Genomic DNA, 18,117 nt, shown 5'->3' with positions numbered 1-18,117 from the left:
TCCAAATAAAATATTTATTTGATTTTAACATTTTTCCTCCAATATTTCTTTTATTTTGGAGAAGTCATATTTTCTCCTCTCTTTTATTTTTAATATTGGAAATATTTCGGAGAAAAATGTATTAAAACCAAAATGATCCTCTTTTTCAAATTTGAGAAAAAATTCAAATATGAAAATAATGAAATCCCCAACTCTCTCCGTGGGTCCTTGAGTTGCTTAGGATTTCTAGGATCGCAAACGGGATGCAAATAAAATGTGATATGCATATGATGACCTATGTATAACATCCAAATTGAAAATTGGGATGTTACAAACCTACCCCCCTTAAGATGAATCTCGCCCTCGAGATTCGGGTTGGCTAGAAAATAGGTGTGGGTGGTCTTTGCGTAGGTCTTCCTCTCGTTCCCAGGTGGCTTCATCCTCGGTATGGTGGCTCCACTGAACTTTGTAAAACTTGATAACCTTGCTGCGCGTAACTCGTCTAGCAGACTCGACAATCTTGACAGGTTTCTCCTCGTAGGTCAAATCACTATCCAACTGAATTGCTTCCAGGGGCACTGTATCTCTCAGAGGAATATCGGCCATCTCTGCATGACACTTCTTCAACTGGGAAACGTGAAACACACCATGAACTCCTGACAGTCCTTCGGGTAACTTCAACTTGTAGGCCACTTCTCCCATACGTTCCAAAACTCGGTATGGTCCTACAAATCTCGGGGCTAACTTTCCCTTAACTCCAAAACGTTTAACTCCTCGGAGAGGTGATACACGAAGATATGCTCTGTCTCCAATTTCATAGACTACCTCCCTGCGTTTTGAATCTGCGTAACTCTTCTGCCTGGACTGAGCTACCTTCAGTCTATCTCGAATCAACTTAACCTTCTCTTCTGACTCTTTGATCAAATCTGGTCCAAACAATTGACGGTCTCCAACTTCATCCCACATTAACTGTGTCCTGCACCTCCTTCCATATAAGGCTTCGAAAGGTGCCATCTTCAAACTGGCTTGATAAGTGTTGTTGTATGAGAACTCCGCGTAAGGCAAATTATCATACCAACTAGATCCATAATCTAGCGCACAAGCTCTCAACATATCCTCCAGAATCTGATTGACCCTCTCGGTCTGTCCATCTATCTGCTGATGAAAGGCTGTACTAAACTCTAGCCTAGTACCCAAAGTCCAGTGCAGCTGATGCCAAAACTTTGAAGTAAACTGAGTCCCTCTATCTGATACGATGGTCCTCGGAACTCCATGCAGACATACGATCCTGGTCATATATATCTTGGCCAACTTCGCACTTGTATAGGTGTTTTTTACTGGGATAAAGTGTGCCACTTTGGTCAAACGATCCACTACTACCCAGATAGAATCATATCCCGAACGTGTCCTGGGTAATCCGGTGATAAAATCCATGCCAAGCTTGTCCCACTTCCATTCGGGTATCGGCATAGGCTGCAGTAATCCTGCTGGCTTCTGGTGTTCTGCCTTCACTCTCTGACATACATCACATATGGATACGTACTTGGGATTATCCTTCTTCATACCAGTCCACCAGAAACGCTCCTTCAAATCCAAATACATCTTGGTGTTTCCGGGGTGTATCGAGTATGGCGAGTCATGGGCCTCCTGAAGTATTAACTTCCCGATCTCTGCATTATTGGGCACATATACACGGTCCTCAAAGCATAAGGTTTCATACTCATCCTCACGAAAACCTTTGGCTTTTCCTTTGCTCATTCTCTCCTTTATCTCAGCAATCTCCTTATCAACCTTCTGAGCTTCTCGAATCTTTCCCAATAATGTTGACTGTACCTCCATTGCTGCGACAAAACCTATAGGGACTATCTCCAAGCGAAGCTCCCTGAGATCTTTGGCTAACTCCTTGGGTAATCCTCCGCTTATGAGGGTATTGACATAACTCTTCCGGCTCAAAGCGTCTGCTACGACATTGGCCTTGCCTGGATGATAGTGTAGCTTCATATCATAATCCTTTATAAGCTCCAACCATCTCCTTTGCCTGAGATTCAGCTCCTTCTGCGTGAAAATGTACTTCAAACTCTTGTGATCCGTGTACACATCACAATGGTTTCCAATAAGAAAATGTCTCCAGGTCTTGAGTGCATGCACTACAGCTGCTAATTCCAAATCATGTGTGGCATAGTTCAACTCATGCGGTCGAAGTTGACATGAGGCATATGAAACAACTCTTCCGTCCTGCATAAGTACACCTCCAAGTCCTAAGCGAGAAGCGTCGCAATACACTTGGAAATCCTTGCGTATATCCGGCAGAATCAGCACTGGGGCTGTAACCAAACGTTTCTTCAACTCTTGGAAACTTGCCTCACATTCATCGGTCCACTTGAACTTAGTGTCCTTCTTCAACAACTCCGTCATGGGCTTCGCAATCTTGGAGAAATTCTCAATGAATCTCCGGTAATATCCCGCGAGTCCAAGAAAACTGCGAATCTCTCCTACTGAGGTGGGTGCTAGCCAATCACTGACTGACTGGACCTTGGTGGGGTCTACTGCTATACCTTTTCCTGATATAACATGTCCAAGGAATCCAACTTCCTTTAACCAAAACTCACATTTGCTGAACTTGGCATAAAGCTGATGTTCCCTGAGCTTCTCGAGAACTAAACGCAAATGCTCTTTGTGCTCCTCTTCATTCTTCGAGTATACCAAAATATCATCAATGAACACCACAACAAACTTGTCCAAGAACTCCATGAACACCTTGTTCATCATACTCATGAAATAGGCAGGGGCATTAGTCAAACCAAACGACATAACCGTGTACTCATTAGCCCGTACCTTGCGGTGAAAGCTGTCTTAGGTATATCCTGCTCTCGGATCTTCAACTAGTGGTATCCTGATCGCAGGTCGATCTTGGAGAATACTTTAGCTCCTTGCATCTGGTCAAACAAATCATGGATCATCGGTAGTGGGTACTTATTCTTGATCGTCACTTCATTTAAGGCACGATAATCAACTACCATTCTCAAAGATCCATCCTTCTTCTCAACCAAGAGCACTGGGGCTCCCCACGGTGACGAACTTCATCAAATGTAACATTTCTGCAATAACTCCTTAATCTGCTTCTTAATCTCCCCCAGATCATTTGCGGGCATCCGGTATGGTCTCTTCGATATCGGTCCGGTGCCTGGCAACAACTCTATCAAAAACTCAATGTTTCGATCCGGCGGCATGCCTGGTAGTTCCTCTGGAAATACATCTGGATAATCCTTCACTATAGGCACTTCCTCCTGAGCAACTCCCGAGAGGGAATTCACTTGGGTCCTCCTTGGCGCATGCCTGGATACATACTTAATCCTTTTGTCCTCTGGGGTGGTGAGCAGAATTGACTTACTGGCGCAATCGATGTTTCCTCCATACATCGATAGCTAATCCATGCCTAGTATCACATCCAATCCTTGCGACTCCAGAATTATCAGGTCTGAGGGGAAAACATGCCTACCTATGGTCAATGGCAACTGAAAACATCCTTGGCTTGCCCTATACTCCACTCCTGGCGAGCTTACTAACATAGGTGTCCTAAGAACTTTGGTGGGCAATTTATACTTATCCACAAATCCCCTTGATATGTATGATTGCGATGCACCAGTATCAAAAAGAACGATTGCAGTAAATGACTTAACCAAAAACTTACCTATAACTGCATCTGGCTGCTCTTCAACTTCCTCCACGTTAACGTGGTTCACTTGTCCCCTGTTGAAAGGGTTGGGCTTCTTTCCAGAGCTTCCATTGCCATTTCCGTTCTTTGCTTCAGAACACTCGGTGGCGTAGTGTCCAGTCTTCCCGCACTTGAAACAAGTAATGTGACTTAGATCCTTCTTGGCGGGTGTAGTGGGGTTGGAACAGTTCTGGCTGCTGCTTCCTCCATTTCCATTCCCATTCTTGGGTCCACTATGATTATACGAACTTCCTCCATTGTGAGTGTGGCCTCCATGGTTGTGGTGAGTGTGTCCTCCCGAGTTCGGGGTAAAACGAGGTCTCTGCTGAGCTCCTGAATTGTACTTCCTTTGTCCATACTTCCTTTTGCGGCTCTCAATCTGCTGCTGCTTCCCTTCAATCATAAGTGCCCTGTCTACCAACTCCTGGTAGGTAGCAAAGGTTGCTACCATCAACTGCATACTCAGCTCATCATTCAGCCCTTCCATAAACTTCTCCTGCTTCGCAGCGTCTGTGGCCACATCATCCGGGGCATAGCGAGCTAGCTTACTGAACTCATCCACGTACTGCCCCACAGTACGATTTCCCTGGCGTAAGTTGCAAAACTCACGCTTCTTCATGCTCATAGCTCTAGTTGAGACATGTGCAGTGCGGAACGCTTGCTGAAACTGATCCCAAGTGACATTGGCTATGGGGAAAGTGGTTGTGTAATTCTCCCACCATGAGGCTGTGGGTCCATCCAATTGATGTGCGGCAAAACGCACCTTATCCGCATCTGTGCAACCTGCGGTGGTCAACTCCCTTCGAATCCTGCATAGCCAGTCATCAACAACAATCGGCTCGGTGCTACTGGAAAACACCGGCGGATTCAACCTCAGAAAATGGGCTAGGTTATCAACTGGAGGTGGTGGCGGTGGGTTGTTGTTGTTGTTGTTGTTGTGGTTGTTGTTGTTATTGCCTTGGTTCTAGACTAGTAGCTGCATGAAGGCATTCTGCTGTTGGATCAACTGAGTGAGCTCCGGTGGGAAAACAAATCCGGTGTCGCGTCTTGGAGGCATCTAATGGATTTAGAGGGAAGAGATTAGAATAGAGTGAGGTCTAGTGAGAAAGCACAACCCATATGCACATGAGACAAACACATTCATATCACACCACTCAAATCAAACAAGGGCATACAGATGATCTAACTACCATTACAAAATACTCGGACTACTAATATATACATGGGGGAATACTACTGGTAATATGGTGGTCATCTAGAAATTTTGATCTGTGGAAGACTCCATGATATCCGCTCCAGCTTCGTCTTTGTAATCGTCATCACTACTGTCGGGGTCGGAGTCGGTGTCGTCGATGATGATGTAGTCCTCGGGATGGTCGTCATCTCCTCTTGGGGTGGGGTCTCCCATGAATACTCCTAGCTTCCTTGTCAGGTCGTCATTCTTTTCTACTAGTATTGCGATTTCCTCCTCGTATCCGTCCAGTGTAGACTTGAGTTCCTCTTCAAGCTCCATGTTCCTGGTCATCACCTTCTTCAGATCTATCATGCTTGCGCACATTTGGTTCTCCTGGTGGCGAATGTGCTCGTTTAGCTCGTGGATAAAAGCTGCAATGAACCTGTCCCTCTTGGTGCTGATCATCTCCCATTGCTCATCTCGGCGCCCACATATCTGGTAGATGGTGTCCTTAAGATCCTTGTGATAAACTTCGCCGATGCATCCCATGGCGATGTGAGCTTCCATGCTCTTTCCTAGACTCCAGGTTGGTGCATCAAAGGAAAACTCTATGGGCTCAGTAACTGGCGTGAATGTCCTTCCCGGAACTTGAACTCGAATCATCCAATGCTCCTCTTCTGGTAAAGTGGCGGTGTAGGTCCCGGTGAAGCTTGGTATTCCGATGTTCAGGTACCTAGTGACTTCCTTCAAGTGTCTCCCAAAAGGTGTGTCTTCATCAGGTTGAGCAAACTTGTCCTTGAGTCCGCCATCTATAGAGTGGAAAATGGAGAGGAGTCAGAAATGAGTAGAGAAGAGTGACCTATGGCTTTTCTTAGTGGCCGTGTCCTACAATCAGCGTGGGCTCTGATACCATCTTGTAGCGATCCGACCTCAAAAAGTCAAATCTCTGTGCATAAGTGTCATCCCTGGACCGGTAATGCTGACACACACATTACTTGAAGGATTTATAATAGAGTGCAATCACACACTTATTACATCGAATGTCTCAAAAGAGAACTTATTACGATAATGTGGCTTAAGGCCATCTAAATAAGATAACACTATAGAGCAATGAACAAGATAACAGCTAACACTACATGCATATATGGCTGGTGGAGGCTCTACGGTTATCATGTTTTTGCAAAAAGCCAATTTTTCCCTACAACAAAGGAATATATTTTGTTTAATTATCATGGTGGTTGAAACATTAAGAAGGTTCCTCCAACTCAATCCCAATTAAGCAGTATTAATAACCCAACAAATTAATTTAGAGTGATGAGATCAACATGATAATTCAAGAACCAGATACTCAAGATGTCCATAACCGGGGACACGGCTAACCATGATTAGTTTGTACACTCTGCAGAGGTTTGCACACTTTTCCCCACAAAACTCGATCTCCTCCGTTGGATTTCTCGCACTGCATGGTGTTTGAGAAACGGATGGCCGAGACACAGTCTTTCAGAAGAATTAACCCTTTACTCTGGGTAGACAGTTACACCTACTTTCCCCTACATCTGCTAGCCTACCACTTAAAAAGGTCATACAACATACTCAACTATGCTAGAGCCCATAATGGCTTGTGGCTGCACACGGAAGTTTCTAGCATGAATAATCTTATGATCCCTTTGAGCCTGGGTGGCGAACCATAGGATGATCACACGGGTACTCCGGGATATCCTAGGACAACACTGGATTCTCCAGGTGCCCAGACAACCACTGGGTGCTCCAGGGTGCCTCAACCAATCCACCTAGATGTGTATTTAAGTAGCCACCTTAAGATAACCATTAATTAACAACTCTCACATCTGTTCACTCAACCAATCCACGTCTACGAGCATAGCAGTATAAGCATAACGTAGAAGTAACTCCCAAGGGTTTGATAATAAAAGGGCAATGGGTTCTACCTCATCATCTACTTCCCAAAACCCACATGTTAATCAGATCCTACTCATGCAGTGTTTGAGGGTTGGAACTAATGCATAAAAACTGGGTGATAAAGGGTATGATCAATGTGTTATTTGCCTTGCTGATGATCTGCAAACCCTAGAGACTCGTAGTAGCACGCTTCGCACTCCAGGAATTCTATCGCAAACAAACAATAGCATACATCAGCACTCAAGCATAGATGCAAGGGTAAAACTCAAATGAGAAAGATCAAATACGAAAGTTCAACTGAAGAGCTTCGATTTGCAAACAGAATCAACCGAATCGGAGCTACGGAACTGAAACTACGGTCAAAAGAAATTCGAAAAAAAATCTGCGAAACCAAATTTTAATTTGTCAAAATCATGTTCAAGTTGATTAACTGGAAAGAGCGGTTCGAGACAAAGATTTTGGCGTTGGTTTCACTGGATTTGGACGAACGGTTAAAAGTTGCGAGGGTTTGAAGATCAGGGGCTAATCTACGATAAAAATATTCGCGGATAGGTCCTTGGCAAAAAAATAAAATAGAAATAGAAAAATCTATCGGGCGAACATCCGCTAACAGAGACAAACGAACGAATTCGTTCGTTATAAGAACTAAACGAACGAACGTCCGCGGAATAGATCTAAACCGAGAAAACCGATCTATTAAAGAAAACCGAACGAAAAACCGGCGAACCAGGATCGGTTTATACCGTTTAAATGGCGGCGACGAGGTCAACGGTGGCGGTGGGATTCCGGCGAGGCGGCGGCGTTGGCACGGGGCGGCGGCGCGGCGGCGGTGGCGCGCGGGTGCGGCGGCGCTAGTGGCGGGGCTGCGGGCGGCGGGGCGGGACGAGGAGGAGAGGGCGGCCTCGGGGCGGGTTATGAAGGGGGCAGGGGTGCGGGCGGCTTGGGGGAGGGGCGGCGCGGGCGGTGGATCGGGATCAGACTCTGCCGCAGTCTGTTGCGGTCACGGCGGGGAAGGCGGCGGTGAGCGGGCCGGCTGGGCCTTCGGCCCAGTGCGGTCCGAAAGTTTATTTTTTATGGAATCTGCCGAAGAAAAAAATCCTAAATAATTTTTTAAAAAAATTCTAAAAATGCCAAAAACAATTTTCACCGTCTAAATAAAATATTTAGAACAAAGTGAACATTTTCCTGGCCTAAAAATGCAACTTTGAAGAATGCATATTCTTCTAATTCAAATAAAATCTCGAATAAAATCCAAATAAAATATTTATTTGATTTTAACATTTTCCTCCAATATTTCTTTTATTTTGGAGAAGTCATATTTTCTCCTCTCTTTTATTTTTAATATTGGAAATATTTCGGAGAAAAAATATTAAAACCAAAATGACCCTCTTTTCAAATTTGAGAACAAAATTCAAATATGAAAATAATGAAATCCCCAACTCTCTCCGTGGGTCCTTGAGTTGCTTAGGATTTCTAGGATCACAAACGGGATGCAAATAAAATATGTTATGCATATGATGACCTATGTATAACATCCAAATTGAAAATTGGGATGTTACAATCGGCCGCCTTATTCTTTCTGCGATCAACGTGTTCCACTTGATAACCTTTAAAATGACCAGCAATACTGTCAACCGCCCGGTGATAAGCCGCCATGAGTTGGTCCTTAGAATCCCAAGTTCCGGAGACTTGCTGAGCCACCAAATCTGAGTAGCCAAAGCACCTGACCCGGCTTAGGTTCATCTCTTTGGTCATCCGAAGACCATGGAGTAGGGCCTCATACCCAGCTGCATTATTAGTACAAGGAAACATCAGGCTTAAAACATAGAAAAATTTGTCACCTCGAGGGGAAGTCAAAATAACTCCAGTCCCCGAGCCTTCCAACTGCCTGGACCCATCAAAAATGAATAGTCCAATATGTATTATCAGGCTTCTCCTCACGCATCTGCATCTCTTTCCAGTCATTAATGAAATCCACAAGAGCCTGAGACTTCATAGTTGTCCGAGGCATATATTTCAAACCATGAGGTCCAAGCTCAATAGCCCAGTTGGCCACTCGGCCTGTGGCTTCTCTGTTTTAAATAATATCCCCTAGAGGAGTAAAACTGACCACAGTAATGGGATGACCAAGGAAATAATGCTTCAATTTGCGACTGGCCATGAACACCCCATTGTCGGTGTGGAACGACACCTATGGGATCACAAGAATCCCTACTATGGTTGCCGGGGCGCAGGGTCGCAAGAAGAGCAGGATCAGTAGTCAGCACAAGGATCGTTTACCCAGGTTCGAGCCGCGAGGATGCGTAAAACCCTAGTCCTGCTTTGGTGGGTGTATTTCAGAGAGTTCTTGAGCTCTCGAACTAGCTGTGGTGAGTGTGTGGTTCCAAAGAGCCGAGTCCTCCTCCAGTATGCCATGGGCCTCCTTTTATAGGCGAAAGGGTCTGCCACAGTGGCATACAGGAGGTGGAAAGGCGTACAGTATTGCGAGCTTATCGCTTGGATTATAGGACAAGTCGCATTTAATGCGCCGCTGAGGTGTCCCCTAGCTTTATCGGGGGCGGGGGTGAGGCCCATCCCGTCCGTCGCCGCTTCTCCTCGCTTCGACACTGGCCCTGGCCAGCGATGCGTGCGGTCTAGGTAGGCAGGCAGGCAGCTGAGGTGGCGCGGTGGTAGGGTCTTCACGAAGATCTGCATGCCGCCACGCAGGCGCCTGCTGAGTTGGCCTGGAAGCTGCATGTTGCCACGCAGGTGCCTGCCCAGCTGGGTTGGGCTGGCAGCTGCATGCAAACGGCGGTGGAGACTTGGCTGGTGCGGGCCTAGCAGTGGCCCTGCTGGCGTCTTCGGCGAGAGCCTTGCTAGGGGGTGGCAAGCGGTGGAGGCGGGAAACCGGGTCGTCGCTGGTTGGGGCAGCGGGTCGGTCTAGATTCCCTGCGCCTCTGGTGGCTGGATTGGCCGAGCGGGGTGGCCGAGCCCCGACCCCGCCCCTTTATAAGGAGGGGGAAGGGGGGATGGCATCCCGCACTCTTCTGTCATCTATCTCCTCCTGCTTCCGCTTCTTCCTTTCACTCGCCATGGAGAAAGGGAATCCTGGTCCTTCGTCGGTGGCGGCGAGGGTCGCTGCTCGATAGCGCGTCCCTCCCCCTCCTGAGCCCGCGGTGGTGGAGCCGGCCGCGAGGGGAAGGGGGAGGGGGCGAGGCCGTGGGTGAGGCCAGGGCAGAGGTCGTAGTGCTCGGGGAAGAGGACGACGGGGCGGCGCGCCGGCTTCGCCCCCGCCAATGATGCATTTTCCGATGGATGGCCACGTTGGAGACCAGCCCCACGAGTTCTTCATCAGGCTGCGCTGGCCTCCGCGTCGCCGTCTTCGTCTTCCCGCCCCGTTTGCTCGGGAGATGGAGCGTGACCCGCCCCAATCCCTCAGATTGCACATGAGGGGCTGTGGGAATGGGGGCACGCGGGTCGACGTCGACTTCCCGGCTCCTCGGGTCATGTACCTCCGTCGCGGATGGAAGACGTTCGCTCGCATCCACAACCTAACGGCGGGGCTCGTCCTCTACTTCAAATTAATGGAGGACGGCCTGTTCTCCGTCAAGGTCTTCGGAGACTTCGGGACTCGCCTGAAGTGCTGCGTGGAGAGCTGCTCCGACGGAGATTCGGACGATGGAAGCTCTTCTTTGAGCAAAAGTGATGAGGAGGACAGCGGGGCAGATGAAGGGGACGAGTCCGACTAGGCGTCGGACGCCCCACGCCTGGGCGGGTGCGGCGGCAGCAGCATCTGCACCTGGCCGCTCCTCCGGCAGAGTTTTGCCGGGGGTGGGGCCAACTCCTTGAACTTCTCGGGGCCGTCTCCTTGGGCGGCTGGCGTCGGGAGGCTGCGAAAGAGGAAGAGGGCGGGCGGCAAGGCCATCAACTCGGAGTACGCGGGCACCGACGCCTTCATCGCGTATTGCCGGTCCTGCCGCCTCGTCTTCCAGCTCCTTTCCCGGCACCGTCATCACCGGCCCACCCGTGGGCGGCCACCGAGGTGTTCTCTTGGTGCTTTGTGCTGCTCGTAGCTCGCCTAGGCACCCCTTTTGCCCTTTTGCCTCCTTGACCTGCCTCCTGAGGAGAGGGACAAGAAAGGGATCACGGGCACCTCATCTCTTTTTTAATCTGTAAGCCTTCGGGCCTTGTTAAATTTAAAGCTTGTAATCCCCCTTGTTCATGTTTTTCATTCCATACGGACTGTACCTGTGTGGGATGTCTTTTAATGAAAAAGGGATGTTTGCCAGGTTTTTCGTTCGTGGGTAGACCCCACGACAAGGAGCGAATCCTTGTTACAATTTAAGATAAACGTTTTTCGCCCGGCAACAGGCCTTGCCGTCCCCCCACTTCGCTCGACCATTCTCGCGCCCTTGGTGGAGGTAGGGATGAAGCGGGCTTAGGCTCCTCGTTCTACTTCCTTGCCACCGCGACTACAACCAAATCCGGGCCCAGGAGATAATCCTTGGGTATAGAAAAGGGGAGCACGATGGCCTAGAAATAAAACGAGGTTTCACATATCCCAGTTCCGTTCCGAAACACATGATAGAGGATGAAAGACTTATCTGGATCTGCAGCCCCCGGCAACCTTGTCTTGCCGCGGTTGGATCCTTGTGCTTGCAGCCCCCGGCAACTCTGGTTTGCCGGGGTCGGGACGCCTGTCCGTTTCCTTTCTTCCAAGTAGCTCAGCAGAAGTGCTCATGTGCCCTGCGAACCAAAGGAGGACAGAAAAGAAACAGATAGACGCGCACTCGACCTCTAGGCTAGGGGTTAGTCGCCGCTAAGCACTATCAACCCTAACCAAGGAAGAGACTCGACCTAGCATTCATGCTATAACTTAGGGCGCCAGCGCTTCATTTATTTATGCTCAGGGTCTACGCCTGGCTTTGTACAAAGGGTTACATGCCTTGCCGGCAAAGCTTGTACAAAAGGTGGCTTGCCGGGAGGCCCGACAAGCCACGCCTTATGGGTAAAACTTGTGAAGATGCTCGATTTTCCTGGAATTTCTCACTGGGACAGCATCTTCGGTCTCCAGGCGGACTGCGCCGGGCCTGGTGACTCGTCTTACCCGATAAGGGCCTTCCCACTTTGGCGTCAACTTGTTGGAATTCTTGGCCGACTAAACGCGCCGAAGAACAAGGTCGCCTTCCTCAAAGCTTCGGGCATGAACCTTGCGGCTATGGTAGTGGCGCAAGGCTTGCTGGTAGTGTGGTGCTCTCACAGCCGCCCGAAGACGATCTTCCTCAAGGAGCATTGTGTCATCTTGCCGCAACTGCTCTTGCTCAAGCTCATCATAAGCGAGCACTCGAGGTGACCCGTATATGAGTTCCGTGGGGAGAACTGCCTCCGCCCCATATACTAGGGCAAAGGGTGTCTGACCGGTGGCTTGATTTGGCATCGTCCTGATCGACCAAAGAACCGCCAGCAACTCATGAATCCAGCGCCTTCCACTCTTGTGCAGCTTGTCAAAGGTCTTCGTTCTCAGGCCTCGCAACACTTCAGCATTTTCCCTCTCCGCTTGGTCGTTGCTCCGTGGGTGTGCCACGGAAGCAAAACAGACCTTGCTACCGAGGTCTTGAATGTATTGCATGAAGGTGTGGCTTGTGAACTGCGTGCCGTTGTCGGTGGTGACTCTGTTTGGCACACCAAAATGGCAGACCAGTCCCTTGAAGAACTTGACGGCTGACTGAGCAGTCACCTTTCTCACTGCTTCCACTTCCGGCCACTTTGTGAACTTGTCGATTGCAACGTACAAGTACTCAAAGCCCCCGACAGCGCGGGGGAAAGGGCCCAGTATATCGAGCCCCCAGACTGAGAATGGCCAGGAGAGAGGGATTGTTTGAAGGGCTTGGGCTCGTTGATGAAGCTTCTTTGAATGGAACTGACATGCTTCACACTTGGTTACTAGTGCCATCGCATCCTGGAGGGCGGTGGGCCGGAAGAAACCTTGCCGGAACGCCTTGCCGGCAAGGGCCCTCGACCCTATGTGGGAGCCACATATGCCTCCATGTATCTCCGCCAACAGCTCCAGTCCTTCCTCCCGGGGATGCACTTCAATTTCACACCGTTCGGCCTCCTCCTGTATAGGACGTCGTCGACGAACTGGTACAGGGCGGACCGACGGGCTACTTTCTCCGCTTCTTCCTGCTCCTCAGGAAGCTCCCCTGTTCGGAGGAATTGGACGGTATGCTGCGCCCATGCCGGAGCCTGGGGCTCGACGGCAAGGACCAAAGGCATCTCTTCCGCCATGGGAGCGGCTGTCTCTACGGCCAGGGCTTGACGCCCTGCCGGAGCCAGTTGCTCTTGGGCAGGCTCAGTGTGCACGGCAACATCCTTGCCGGCCGTCCCAGGGGGCTCGGCGGGAAGGTACTTGCCGGGACCTGATTTCCTCCGCTTGTTCTACTCTGTTGATGGTTTGATGGATGGCTGAGTTAAACGGAGCAAAAAGGTACCCGGCTCCACAGGCAGCTTGAATGCAGCAGACTTTGACAGGTAATCAGCGATGTCGTTCTCCGCTCGGGGGACGTGCTTCGCTTGGATGCCGTCAAAGCGCTCCTCCAGCTTTCTCACCTCATCTACGTAGGCCTCCATCAATGGGCTCTGGTAATCCTTGTTGACCTGCCTAACAACAAGTTGCGAGTCGCCCCTGACGATGAGCTTCTTAACCCCGAGGTCTGCCGCGATCCTGAGACCGGCGAGCAATCCCTCGTACTCAGCAGTGTTGTTGGTGGACATCTCCCTGGGAAAGTGCATCTGGATCACGTACTTGAGGTGCTCTCCGGTGGGTGCGACGAGCAGCACACCGGCCCCGACGCCTTGCAGCGAGAAAGCCCCATCAAAGTACATGATCCAGTCGCGTCTGCTTCCTTGCCGGGGAGAGTGGTCTCCTGGATTTCTTCGTCAGGCGTTGAGGTCCATTCTGCAATGAACTCCGCCAAGACTCTGCTTTGGATTGTCGAGGTACTTTCAAACTTCAAACCGAAACTTGATAACTCCAAGGCCCATTCCACAATCCTTCCGGTTGCATCTGGGTTATGCAGTATCCGTTGCAACGGGAGGCGGGTGATGACAGTGATCTCGTGGGCTTGGAAGTAATGACGTAGCTTCCTCGAGGCCATAAGGAGGCCGAAGAGCAATTTCTGCACACCGTAGTACCTCGACCTAGCTCCCTGCAAGAGGGAGCTCACAAAGTAAACCGGGTGCTGAGTCATCTTCTTCTTCTGCACCACCTCACTCGACTGCGCGGGCACTGCCTTGGTGGCATCAGACTCTGCCGGGGGCCTCGCCTTGCCGGCACGAGGCCCTGCCGGGGGAATCTTTGGCTTGCCATCCGCTGGTTCCACCGCTGTCACTGCCTCCTCGTCGACCTCCCTCTGTGCCACCAGTGCGGCGCTGACCACTTGATTCGTCACCGCCAGATACAGCAGCAACGACTCTTGTGGTTTAGGCGCAACCAGTATTGGCGTGGAGGAAATATATTTCTTCAGATCCTGCAATGCTGCCTCGGCTTCTGGGGTCCACTCCATTGGGCCTTCCTTCTTCAAGATTTTGAAGAAAGGAAGGGCTCGCTCGGCGGACTTGGAGATGAATCGGCTCATGGCGGCGACGCAGCCGGTGAGCCGACGCACATCCTTGATCCGCTTGGGCGCCTCAATCTGCTCAATAGCCTTGATTTTGTCTGGGTTTGCCTCAATCCCGCGCTGTGACACGAAGAACCCGAGAAGCTTGCCGGATGGAATGCTAAAGACACACTTCTTAGGGTTCAGCTTGAGGTTGATCTTGCGCAGGTTGGCAAATGTCTCTTCCAGATCTTGCACAAGAGCTGCCCCGTCTTTGGTTTTGACCACTATGTCATCCATGTATGCCTCCATATTTCTATGGAGCTGGGGTTCAAAACCAATTTGGACTGCTCTTGCAAACATCGAGCCAGCACTCTTCAACGCGAAAGGCATCCGTAAAAAGAATGCGTACCACATGGGGTGATGAATGCTGTCTTCTGTTCATCTTCTCTTGTCATGAAGATTTGGTGGTAGCCCGAGTAGGCGTCGAGGAATGACAACAGATCACACCCGGCCGTGGAATCGACAATCTGGTCGATGCGCGGCAACGGGAAGGGGTCCTTAGGACAAGCCTTATTGATATCTGTGTAGTCAATACACAGCCTCCACTTCCCATTTGCCTTGCGCACCACTACCGGATTGGCCAACCACGTCGGGTGGAGCACTCCTCTCACCAAACCCGCCGCTTCCAACTTCCTGATCTCCTCTGTGATGAACTCCTGCCTCTCCAGAGCCTGCTTTCTGACCTTCTGCTTGACGGGCCGCGCATGAGGACAGACAGCTAGGTGGTGCTCAATCACCTCCCTGGGAACACCGGGGATGTCGGATGCTTGCCACGCAAACACGTTGACATTCGCCCACAGGAAGGTGACGAGCGCGTCTTCCTATTTGCTGTCGAGGGTGGAGCCTATGATGAAGGCCCCTCCCGTGCCATCCTCCCTGACGGACACCTTCTTGGTCTGCGGCGGCTCAGCTCTGGATTTCTTGCTCTTGCCGGTAGAACTCTCTGGCACGTCCTCGATGGTAGCACAACACTCCGAAGAGGTGCGCTAGCCGGAGTGGGTGCGAGAGGTATTGCTGGGCTTCTTCTTCCCTCCCGGGCCTTCAGCGGCAGGAGCAGGTGCCTTGACTGCAGCTGCTGCAATTGCTTCCCGGTAGAGTTGGTCGGCGCAAATCAGCGCGTCCTTCTTGTCGGAGGGGACGGAGATGATGGTCAACGGCCCGGGCACCTTTAGCATGCTGTAGGCGTAGTGTGATGCCGCCATGTACTTGGCTAGTGCCAGGCGGCCGAGGATCCCATTGTAGGGCAAGGGGATCTCAGCCATGTCGAAGATGACCCTCTCCGTCCTGTAGTTCAACTCTCCTCCAAATGTCACGGGCAGTGTGACCTTCCCCTTCGGCTGGCTCCTCCCCGGATTGACCCCTTGAAACGTGCCCGTTTCCTCGAGGTCTTTATCAAGAATTTGCAGCCTTTTGATCATGACGGGCGAGATCAAGTTCATGCCGGCCCCGCTGTCAACCAACATCTTGTTCACCTTGAGGTTGCGTATCGTTGGTGAGACCAACAATGGCAAACTACCGACCGCGGTCGTGCGGTCAGGGTGGTCCTCGGCGTCAAAGATGAGGGGCGTACTGGACCACTTCAGCGGCTTCTGAGCGTTGAACGACGGCTCCACTGCTGTAATCTCACGCGCCCACTACTTGAGCTGGCGGTGAGAAGTATGCAGCGAGGCGCCACCATCGATGCACATGGCCTCCGTAGCCTTCTGGATCTCTTGCTCACCGGACTCGTCGTCCTCGTCGTGATCATCGTCTTCTTGTTTCTTGTCACGGCCCCGGGCGGGCCTCTCTTGCTGGTTGTCCTTGCCGGGGCGGCTTCCTTGGCCGCCACGCTTCTTGCCGGATCCCTCAGCACCGTCCTGACCTTTCTCCTTGTCCCGCCTATCATACTCGGCCTTTTGCTTTTCAGCAAGCAGCTCGACTTGTCGGCAGTTCTGGAGGTCGTGGCCCTTGGTGCGGTGGATCTTGTAGTACTGCTTGCCGGAGCCCCCTGGATTGTCGGCTGCTACTAAGGCCCAGCAGGCGGCGCACCCGGCAATCTCCTTGCTGGGGCCGTCTGCCTTGACCTTCTTGGCAGCGCCGTTGTCGTCAGACCCCTCGACGGCAAGTACGACCTTGCCCTTGCGTTTCCTGTTGCGACGCCGGCCCTTCTTCGTCGGGGTGGCGGAGTCTTCGTCGGTAGAGTCGGTTTCCGCACCGGCGTCTTCGCCGGGGTACTTCCTTCCCTCTTCAGCCCGGGCGCATTTATCAGCCAGAACGTAGAGCTCGGCCACATTCTTAACCTTGGTCATCGCCAGCTCTTCGCGCATCTTGTGATTGCGCACGTTCTGGTGGAACGCGCTAATCACAGCGGCGGGATGAACGTCAGGGATGTTGTACTGCACCCGGCTGAACCTCTGGATGTACTTGCGCAGGGTTTCCCCTTCCTTCTAGGGAATGATATGCAGATCACTGGCCTGGCCATGAGCTTGGTGGCCTCCTGTGAAGGCGCCAACGAACTCATGGCACAGATCCGACCAAGAAGAAATGGAATCCGCCGGCAAGTGCATCAACCAAGACATAACATTGGGCTTCAGCGCCAGCGGGAAATAATTGGCAAGCACCTTGTCATCGCGAGCTCCGGCCGCCTGATCGCGATGGTGTAGATGCTGAGGAACTCGGACAGATGGGTCTTGCCAGTGTACTTCTCGCCGACGTCGGGCTTGAACGTGCGGTGGGACGGCCACTGGAACTACCGCAGCTCACGGGTAAAGGCCGGGCAGCCCACCTCGTAAGGTAGGCCGCCGGAGCCCCCCGGTGCTGGGTGGTCCATAGCGGGTCCCGCCCGCTTGTCCGACTGGTGGCGTGTATCACGCCGGCGCTCAATAGTGGTCCGAGCATCTTCGTGAGATCGTTCTCGAAGAACTTGGCGCTGGTCGCGGTGGGGCCGCGGGTCGGACGACGCTATAGAGATGTTATCACAAGCGTCGTCACGACGGGCAGACACCCGCGGTGGCTAGCGAGGAGGAGGAGAGTGCACCGTGGCCGCAGCTCCCCCAGTCCTCCCAGCACCAGCATGTGGTGGCTCGGTGGAGCGCCGACCCGAGGGCCCTGCCGGTCGCGGACCGTCTTTATTGGCGACGGCGACGAGGCTCCGGATGGTGGCCCTCCACTCGTCGAGCTTCTCTGCAGCACGAGGGAAGTCGAGGAGCAGCTGCGCGCGCGCCAAAGCTTCCGCTGGCATGGGTGGCAGCGATAGCTGCGTGGACCGTGGCGTGCTTCGACTTCTAATCATGTTAGAAGGAGCCCCACCATGACCCAGCGGCTGCGCGCCATTTTCGCCAGCACTTCGGCGGGCATGCTGAACTCCTTCATCCCGCGAACGACGCACATGGCTCTTCCCACGGCGGTGCCCAGGGTCGCCGGCGTGGTGACGCTATTCGTCGCGCACACCATGGGAAGAGCGCGCAGTAGTCTCCGGCGTGGGTGTCTTGGAGGTCGCTGCGCCGCCCGGAGGTGGCACAACGACATCCCTGGAGGTCCCCACACCGCCTGCGAGGGGCCCAGCTCCGTCTTTGGATCTGGCGACATGCAGCCGGTCGTCGGCCGTGCGAACGATGCCACTCGCCAGGCTCTAACTGCCAGGGTGATGCTGGTGCTCGCGGACCGCGGCCCGGGTCCTGTCCGCGACCGGGCCGCTGCTCGCCCGTAGTGGT

The sequence above is a fragment of the Aegilops tauschii genome, chromosome 4 (genome assembly GCF_002575655.3).
Source record: "Aegilops tauschii subsp. strangulata cultivar AL8/78 chromosome 4, Aet v6.0, whole genome shotgun sequence".
In the NCBI taxonomy this organism is placed as follows: domain Eukaryota; kingdom Viridiplantae; phylum Streptophyta; class Magnoliopsida; order Poales; family Poaceae; genus Aegilops; species Aegilops tauschii.
The sequence above is the reverse complement of the archived record's forward strand: the minus strand, read 5'-3'. Positions refer to the sequence as shown.